We start from the raw sequence: 10,022 nt of genomic DNA on the forward strand, positions 1-10,022 counted from the left end.
TGGGCAATAGCTTGTTCTACCCTCCTGCCTGGAGCCTGAAGTGGAGCCAGAGCCTGGAGCAGGACAGATCCTCCCTATGAGACAAGGTCACACAGGAGAGGAAAAAAAGATCACGGGGCGGGAGCCACATCACCTTCACACTCTCCTCCCTGGGATCCTCAGCACAGCCTAGAGAGGCTAGGCCTCCCTAAGGGTCACCAGCATCCTTTGGAACCACTGACCCTATCCCCTGCATGCTCCATTTCCACCTTCTCTTCTCTTGATTTCAGGCCTTCTTCCCACCTCGATCCTCTACATATAAACTCCCTGTTTCAACAACAGGATGTTTCAATATTTCCGATCCTTATCCTATGGACCTTGTTCTGTCAGGATTCATAAAAGTTACCTTAAATTTTTCTTTTTCCATCACCTTAAATTTTGCCTTGCTCCCTTTGAATGGCCAGGGTATAGGTGTCTGGGAAGGGACAGAAGCCAGGGATGCTTAGTATTGGCTCAGTCTGGGGTGTTTGGTGGGGAACAGGGGGCCCGCAGGAGTAGCACAGAACAGGGCGAGAATAGGTGCAGGGTATTTTGGATGTCTCTGGGCTTGTAGTTTTACAGCAGGAATCCAGCCATCCATGCCACACCAGCTGTCAGATCAAGGGCTGCATCAGAGTCATCAACTATATTAGGACCTTGGTCAGAACTTTTGATTGGCTTCTGGCTAGAGGTCACTTCAGAACTTCCACAACAAAGGACAGGTACAAGTGTGACCTAAAGGATAGGTTACAGATCCCGCAAGCAGAAAAACAACCAGATAAATTTCTGAGCATGAAAAATGTGACAATTCAGAATTGGCTTTGTAAAATAAACGATCAGACATCATTGTATCATTGCCACAGCTATAGGGGGAAGAAATCTCTTTCTTATAGCAGAGACAGATATAGCCTCTGCTGTACTAGGAAATTGCTCATGACCCCAAAGTCCACCTGAACTCCTGCACTTCTGCCCCCAGGTGGAGTCCCTCTGTATGGTGACCCCTCTTCCAAGAGGAGGATATCCAGGGGCAAGAATGAGCTGAGGCAGAAAGGGGATGTTTGTTGGCATCTGTTACACATCCTCCTGAGCCTCTTGGATTCATTTTTTAATTCATTTTGGTTCTTTTTTGAGAGTTTATTACTGTTTAGCCTCTAGACACTCTGGTACTCATTCAAAATGCAAGTTACTTGAGGAGGGACCCCTGGAATCATCCATGACCTAAGGAATCTCCAAAACTACAAACATTTTATTTTTTCATATCCCAGTAAAAGGAAAATCCCCAAACATGTATTTTACACATATATATAAAAGTATATCTGGATGGATACACTCCAGCTATTAACCATGGTTGCCTCTGCAGGATGGGACTGTGAATAGTGGGAGAAGCTTTACCTTGCTTGCCTGGTAGAAGATTTATTGTTTGTATTTTTGAAGTATTAATAACAAGCATACTTTTATAATAATGGGAGGAGGGAAAAAACAGGAAGGGAGGAAGGAAGAAATGAGACTGATTTGAGAAACAGAAAAGTAGAAAGACCAAAAAAAAAAAAAAAAAAGAGGGAGGGAAAGAGGGAGGGAGGAAGGAAGGAAAGGAGAGAAAGGGATAAAAAAAAAAAAAAACAGAAAGAAAGAAAGGCCTCCTCCACCCTCTCCCTGAATAAGATCCAGGGAATCTCATCTATGTCCCTGATTCTGCAGGAGCAATTGGAGCCCTCATAGGAACAGAGGACAGCAGCTGTTCACCCTCTTTGGCACATTATTCATCATGCATTTATTTTATTTAGATTCATCAGAGTTGATAGAGCTCAAGATAAAAATATACATAATCACTTCTGGCCATTTAAAATATCAAAACAATGAACAATATTTAGAGAGACCAGAGGCAAGAGGGAGGACAAGGGGAAAACAAAAAAAGAATATATTGAGCAAGAAAGAAGCAGTAGTTTCAAGTAAATATCGACAAATAGCAGTCAGCCTGAAAATCCTGGAGGCTGCTGCTCCCTGTCAAGCTATGACAACCTTGTGCCCTGGAGGCTGGGCCCAAAAGGTCAACACAGGAGCCTTTGTCTCCCTTATTTCCCCCAGATGCACACAGCTCTGCACGGTGGCTGCGGAAGGGGTTGCTCAAGACCCAGCCCTTTCAGGACCCGCGTCCAGCTCATTGGTGATGCGCAGGAACTTTCCCAAATGGCCATTCCCTCTCCCTGCCCTGCCTCTGCATTCCCACGTTTGGAGACTCGAAACTTCAGCTATTTTACCCGTGTTCAGTGTTGCCACTCTGGACCTGTGATCACATGGGCCGGGTGTTCATTGATCTGAAAACTCTTTGAGGACAAAGGGGCCTCTGACTTGCCTCTTGACCCCTCGGAGCCTAGGTGCTGCCTAGTCCAGAGGGTGTGCAGTGACCTTCCTGTCCTCTTCCCGCCACCTCTCCAGGCTCTTCTCCAGTGACAGTGCCAGAAGGCAGGAGGACCCTGGTTAGCAGATGACCATGCAGGCATGCAGGCATGTCTGTCTAATTCTAGCCAAGGGCACGGGGGGAAGGACAGAGCCCAGGGACCTGTGGCCTCTCCGCTAAGAGGACAGAGGGCTAAGAATAGGACAGAAGATTAGGGAGGGATTGGAACTGCATTGTTATCTCACAGGAATGGCGTTTGTTCGGGAGCGTTTTTTTCCAAGCTCTTTTGTGAGCCACCCCACCCTCTCCTCTGCCCAGTACCTGTAGGAGCACCCACCACAGGTCTCCCACCACTTCCTTTTCCATCTGCTCTGCTCTGTGAAAGTGAAATCGCTCAGTCATGTCCTAGTCTTTGTGACCCCATGGAGTATAGCCTATCAGGTTCCTTCGTCCATGGGATCTTCCAGGCAAGAATACTGGAGTGAGTTGCCATTTCCTTCTCCAGGAGATCTTCCCAACCCAGAGATTAAACCTGGGTCTCCCGCATTGTAGGCAGACGCTTTACCGTCTGAGCCACCAATGCCCATCCATTCCCGGCCTCCCCTCCTGTCCCCGGTTCCTCTCCAGCCCCATCCTAATCCCTCATCATAAATTAAATTCCTGCCCCTTCACCTATTTTCCCTCCTTTTCTGCCTGGATCCGCTTCTTTCCACCTCTTCCCGTAACATTCATCCTTTATCCCCACCTTTGTCTCCCGCCTGGCCTCTTTGCCCACCACCTCTCCGCCTAAGCTTCCCACACTCTTCAACTTTGAGCACCAAGTTTTCCAGGCTGCTGCAGGCCTTTGTCTCCCCTCTCCTAAGTATTTTGTCCACTTCTCCCTCTGTCCTGTGTCCCCTCTCTCGAAGCTGAACTGGACAAGCACAAGTGGCAGAGGCTGAGGTGGGCTGACAGCCTCCACTCTCCTAACAGCTAGAAGCCATCAGCACCAGACACCAGGCAAAGGGACACCTCTGAGAACAAGACCCAGGACATGCAGGCCATAGGAGACACCTCCCGGAACTCAGCCATAGCTATTCTTAGGAACACAGTTCCACAAAAGGGCCTTATGCTTTGTGTCACCCTCCCACCCCACCCCACCCCCCACACACACAAGGAGCTGCTCTTGGCAGAGGCTGTAATCTCAGAGAAAAGGGGCCCAGGCACGGGAGGCTGGGCTGGAAACTCTGCCCCCTGCTCTGACTTCTCAGATCCACGAGGCTCTGCCCTTGAGACAAGGTCACCTCCCACCACAGCACACAGACACACAGCTCTGCTGCTCTGCTCTCTCTGCGTCTGAAACACCAACAGAGCTGAACCTCATCTCTGCCGCCTCACCCCTTACTCCTCCATTGCCCACTCACCCTTTCCTGGCTCGTCCCCACTCCCAGCAAACCAACTTCTTCCCCATCTTACTTCCTCCCCACTCTTCCTGTTAAGTTCGTGTGAGGCTCTTTTTTTATCTAGTCAGTCCAAAGTCCCACAATAAAGTCTCTTCTTTCCTTGCTGCAGGTAGGAAGCTAAGACCCCAGCTCTGGTCCCTTGAGACATCAAAGAGCCTGACCAGCTCTCAATCCCTGGTCTGGTTCATGGATCTGGGGTGACCTGGCAGTCAGGTTGCCAGCTGCCCCTGAAAAGCTCCCTCGGGAAGAAACAGCAGCCAGCTCCCTAGCTCCTTTGTTGCAAATCAGACCCAGGGAGGTTGCTCACCACCCTTCCCAACTGCAGGAAGCACCTTCTTGATGTGTGTACCTCTTTGTGTTCTTAATGAGTTTCTAATATTTGGATAGAAGTTTCGGGTGTATGTAGCAGAGACAGGAGTCAAAGTACTGCACTAAAACCCAGGCTTGCAAACCCAGCAGCAGGAATGCTGCCCAGCATTGCACGGCAGGCAGAGAGAAGGACTGGCCTCCACCTTCCATCCTCTCAGAATACCAGCGAGAGCCCTGCTCCCGGAGACCAGCCATTATCCCACGGCAGGTATGGGTTCAGACAGGCAGGGGTACCTGTATTGTCAAGCCAGGAATATCATCTTCCCAGGTGAAATAAAAATTCTGAGGCATAGGCAAGCAGAAGCAGCTGAGTCACGGGTACTACTCAAGTTTTCAGATCACTCTGTAGAGTTACACTTCTGCCCTCCAGCCCTGGGCTGCTCCTCACACCATGGAACACAGAAGGCCCAGACGTGTCTCAGGCCAGTTGGGGAGGGCCACAGGAAGAGAGCGTGGCTGCCCCCGTGTTCCGCTGTGATCTCCCTGCATGCATCTCTGGGGATAAGGAGTGAGCTGGCTGAGCATCCTCCCATTTGCAAGCCCACTTCATGGAGGCGGGCACCTTAACCCACCAAGTACTTCCAAACCACCCCTCTGGCTTCCAGAAAGAGAGAAGCAAAAAACGAAAAACAGAACCAGAAAATGTAAAAGGAACTGGAGAACAAAACAAGGGTATACTTTATCATCCCCCTTCACAAGTACAGGATTGCCTGATTTTCAAAACAAAATAAATCATGCTATTTGGCCTTCTTCCCCTTTTGGTTGCTGTCTGATCTCTCAGCTCACTGCCAAGCTCCTCAGTGCAGGGCTCACACCCACTGCCTCCACTTCCTGTCCACTCATCCTTTTCTTAGTACCTCTCTGCAGCCTGAATCTGCCCTCAGACTGCGGAAGGCGCTTGCTCCGAGACAACCCGAGCTCCTCCTCACCGCCGCCCTGACATTCAGTCTGTCTTTGGCATCTGACACCATGGCCACCTGCTCCTCTTGAAGAACTTCTTCTGGCTTCGAGGAAACTGCCCTTTTCTTGTGCTGCTTGCCTTCTCCATGCTCTCCAGTCTGACAACCATCCCCTGAGGCAGTCGGTCTCACGTAACAGCCCTGCCCACCAGTCCCGTAATTCCAACTTACTACAAGGATGCAAACCATCTTCATCAGATTCCCCACTGTTACCTCCAACTCCCCTGAACCAAATACTCTGTCCTTTTCCTGCTTGTCTAAAAGCCCGCTCCCCTTTGCTGCTACTCCCATCCTTCCCAGGATCACACACTCATGAATCTTCCTTCCTCGTTTCCTGCGTCCGATCTGCCAGCAAGGCATTCGATTTCTTCCTTAGACACTACCATGTGTAAAACAGCTAGTGGGAAAGTGCTGTATAACACAGTGATCTCAACTTGGCGCTCTGTGATGACCTAGAGAAGTGAGATTGGCCGGGGGGAGGGGGGTGAAGGGAGGCTTAAGAGGGAGGGGAAATATATATACACATAGTTGATTTACTTTGTTGTACAGCAGAAACTAACAACATTATAAAGCAATTATACTCCAATAAAAAATCAATTAAAAAAAAGGAAACTCTTCCAGCCTCACCCTTTCTTTCCTTTTTGCATCTGCTCTCCCCACTCTTCTCCTGACTTTGATGGTTATCCTATCCTCCTCTCTGGTCTGCTTGCCTTCAGCTTCTTCTCCCACAAAGGAAGAATGAGACAGGCTAGCAGCTGGGAGAGAGGCATTCCTGGTGAGTTCATCAAACAGTCTTGACACCAGCTACAGATTCAGCTCTGACTCTGTACCACAGGTGTGTGGCAGAGGTGTATACATACCCACCCTGGAGGAGGGGATGACAACTCACTCTAGTATTCTTGTCTGGAGAATTCCTTGGATAAGGGAGCCTGGCAAGCTACATCCATGGGGCTGCAAAGAGTCAGTCACAACTGAGCAATTAGCACATATACACACACACGTCCATGTTTGTGTAAAGTGTGTAGCACGTGTGCTTGTGTTCACTCACCTGTGTGTTTTTTTTTTTTTTCTTTTTCACTCACCTGTGTTTATGTGGGAGTGGAGGTGGGGAGACGGCTGACGGTCCCAGGGAGGTCTGCTAAAGGGGACTTCTGACCAAAAAATACAGAGAACACTTTTTCCCCTTGGGAAGGAGTGGCTGATTTCTCAGCCTTTTGGTTCCTCTCTGAGAATTACCATCCACTCCTATTAAATGCTATGGTCTGTCTATATCCTGGGCTGATTCAGGCCTGACAGCCACTGCCCCAGAGATGCCTGTGATCAGAGCAGAGGGCCTTGAGTGGAGGAGTGGGGGTCTGTGCTGGGTCCCCAACTGGGGTCTGGCGCAGAGCAAGCAGCGTGCAGGGCTCCAGGTCCAACACCAAAGTGCTCAGCAGGTGCTGCGAGGACTTTCTTTAGTTGCAGCGAGCAGGGGCTTTTCTTTGTGTCAGTGTGGGCTTCTCACTGCAGTGGCTTCTCTAGCTGCGGAGCTCAGACTCTAGAGCATGAAGGCTTCAGTAGTTGTGGCAAATGGGCTTCGTTGCTCCATGGCTTGTGGGATCTTCCGGGACCAGGGATCGAACCCGTGTCCCCTGCATTGGCAGGTAGATTCCTAACCACTGGACAACCAGGGAAGTCCTGGTCTTAACGGCCCCTGACTATCCCCATGTTACAGATGATGAAACTGACTCAGGGAGGTTCCGTAACTGACATCAGTCACACAGCTGGGAAACAGAGGGGCTGCGTTTCAAAGTGGACCTTTGTGACTGACTCCAAAGCTTGCCAGGGTGCCCCTCGTAAGCTCTCTGAGGCCTCCAGCCTGGATCCAAACTATTCATGCCCCACCAAGCCTCTCTTTTAGTGAGTTGTGCCCCTCTAAACACTCCCCGAGGGTAAGATCTACCTTTCCCAGCACCCCAAACTAAACAGGGCCAGCCTCAGCCCCTTCCTTCCAGCTGTCCACTGTCTGTCGGAAAGCGGAGACTCTGGACAAGGGGGTGGGGGCAGGGTGCAGAGGGGCGCAAAGATTTGAAAGCCAGCAGGAAGACAAAAGAATGACAAGAAGGAGCAGCTGTTTGTAAAGGGGAACCTGAGATGGGCACAAAGCTCAGGCCCTAAGCCCAAGCTCGTGTGGAGCCAGGGTAGGGGTCTCCCCAAGGTCAGAGACTCTGGGGGCAGGCAGATGGGAGTACTGGGCCCCACTCCAGGGTGGGTCCCCCCTCCCATATGTGCACATGACCCGTGCCACCTTCCTCTTCCTGGCTGAAGATCCCTGTCTCTTTCTGCCGCTCTCCTGTTCCCATCCCGTGGGTTTGGGGGCTCCTTTCTCATTTCCCTCTTTTCACGCCGAGGTCTCCTTTAACTTGTCCTGGTGCACCCCTCCTCCTCCCATTCCTGGTAGTAATTTTAGCAACTTTTCCTCTGAACTCCCGCTGGCATGTTCACAGCAAATGGCCCCTGTTTGGGCCTGACACTTGATCAGGGTGGTGACAGAGCGCAGACAAAGCAGTCACAATGCCGGGGAGGGCAGGGGAGACAGATTACCTTCCTTCCACTCCAGGCCTTATTTGGTCTACCTTGGTGAAGCTGTCCTCCATCCAGCCCCTCTTTATTTATAGCATTTTGCTCTGCTCTCCTTTGTCTTATCTGCTATCACTCTAACACACCCAGCACTCTCCCCACGGACCCCCACACAGGGGGGCCCTGGCCCCTCACTCCTCCCACCAGGAATGTACATGCGAGCAAAGGCACTGGCTATAAGTTCAGGCCTGGATTTCACTTCTTCAAACAGTTGAGTAGAGCTGTGCGGAGGAAGGATCTTTATATTGGTCACTGTCACATCCTGATTGACTAAAATAATGCCTGGCACATAGGTGTTCAATAAACACTAGTTGAATGAAAGAGTCAGCAAAGCTGCGGTCTTCAAACTGTAGCAAGTAGAAGGAAGAGAATCCTGATGGAGCTAAGTGTAGGTGCCAGAAGGCTGAAGAAAGAGTGGGGATATTTAAGGATGTCAGATCCTCCAATCTGGCTTCAAACTGGGGCACTGAGGCAGCAAGCCTAGAGACAGGCGAGTTCTCTTCCCCTCTTCATAAGCTCTCTGAGGAGAACAGCAACACTGTAACACCAGTAGACCAGATCCCCCCAACTCAACAGGAGGGGAACAAAGTACCATTGATTTACTAACTGTAGAAAAGGCTTCCCAGTTCCACGCCACAGACGCTGGCCCATAATGAAGATACTGGCTTTGAAATGGCTCGGCTGACTCCCAAGCATCCTTTGTGCATCTCAGTTGCCCGCATCTGTGTCTGAGCCCTGGGAACTCAGGGAGGGGCAGCTGCTTTCGCTTGGAAAGCTCGAAGGGGTGGATAAACAGAAACTTTGCCATTCGTAGCCAGTCCCTGAGGTCCCTACCAGTGGACCTAATCCCTCAGCACCTGGCAGCATCTGGTCAGGACCCTCAGAATTTGTTCTGCTGAGCAGTGCCTGTAGGGGCTGCCTCAGCGGCTGCACACCTTGGCACCTGGGAGCTGCGGCTGCACTGGCTGCACAGCCCCTGTGTTTCGTGGTCGGCCTCCCACTTGCTGGCTCCTGCCCAACTAATGCTGCCCAGACTACGTCGTGGTTACTAGGCAGCCCCCACCAAGGCCCCGACCTGGATCGCCCTTCCCTGCTGCACCCACCGCACCTTCAAAGTGCACCTGCACCCCATCCCCCTGCCTGCAGCTCTCCTTCCAAGCGGACAGTAATCAGATGGATCAGTCCGCATGCGCTGAAGAGTTGTGACTGGGAAGGAGGGGGAGCTTCAAACCAAACCACGCAGTGGTTGCCTGGACACGGAGCCAGTGAAGCTTAAACACGGGAGGAGTGTGGCATCAGCTATGCTCTGTGCTCACAGGCTGAGCCCCAGCTCCCTTTGCTCCCCTCCTCTGTGGCTGCTCCTCAGGCCCTCGGGAAAGTGGGAGACCTTTCCAGTCCCTCTACCCACCTTGCCTGAGCACCAATCTCACCAGAGCTGGAGAGAGGTCACCCCTACAGAACACAAGCGGGGTGCGGGCAGGCACAGCCCTTCCTAGATCACAGCAGCTGTGTCGTCTAGGCCCTGAGGTGGGGCATTTAGCGCCTGTGGTCAGGGCTAGGAAAACAGGCAAAAGGCTCCAACTCAGGACCATCCGGAGCCAGCCCTCCGCACACAGTGGGTCCTGGGCTGCTCCACCCCCAGCCCTCCTTCTCAGGCTCCTTCCCCAGGCTGGGATCCATCCCCACTTCCTGAGCTGCTCCCCACCCTCCTTGAATCTTGCTGCCCTGACTGGCTGCATGATCTCAGAGAAGGCTTTTCCTCTCCCCATGAAGTGAAGGACTTGGACCCATCACTAAGGCCTGTTTGGCTCTGAGGCTCGGTGACCTCACACACTGCCTGGCCGTCCAAGGAAATCAGTGCCTGAGCCAGAGGCCCCATCTCTAAGCTCCCTGGTCGTACGTCTTGCCGTTTGGCTGGGAAGCCTCCTTCCAGCTGCCCCCACCTAGCCCCTACCCTGGGTCCAACTCTGCTCTAGGGTTGCTTGCTCTCAGCCCCATACCATCTCACAGTTGGGTGCAGGACCCAGGCCAAGGAGCAGGAAGGACACTATGCAAGGGACCAGGCTGGTCCTGGGGGCAGGGGCCGCCAAGAGCAGTAGTCCAAGAGGGCGTGGAACTGGGGGGACGGCCTGCCCGAGGTCACGGTGGTCGTGGTCAGTTCCCCCTCCCGCCACATGTGGAATGTGAGGCCTGGCCTGGGAGATGTTTTGGCTGTAC

This window comes from Moschus berezovskii, chromosome 9 (assembly GCF_049115385.1).
Source record: "Moschus berezovskii isolate FMDL1 chromosome 9, NW_MosBer_1.0, whole genome shotgun sequence".
Classification (NCBI taxonomy): Eukaryota; Metazoa; Chordata; class Mammalia; order Artiodactyla; family Moschidae; genus Moschus; species Moschus berezovskii.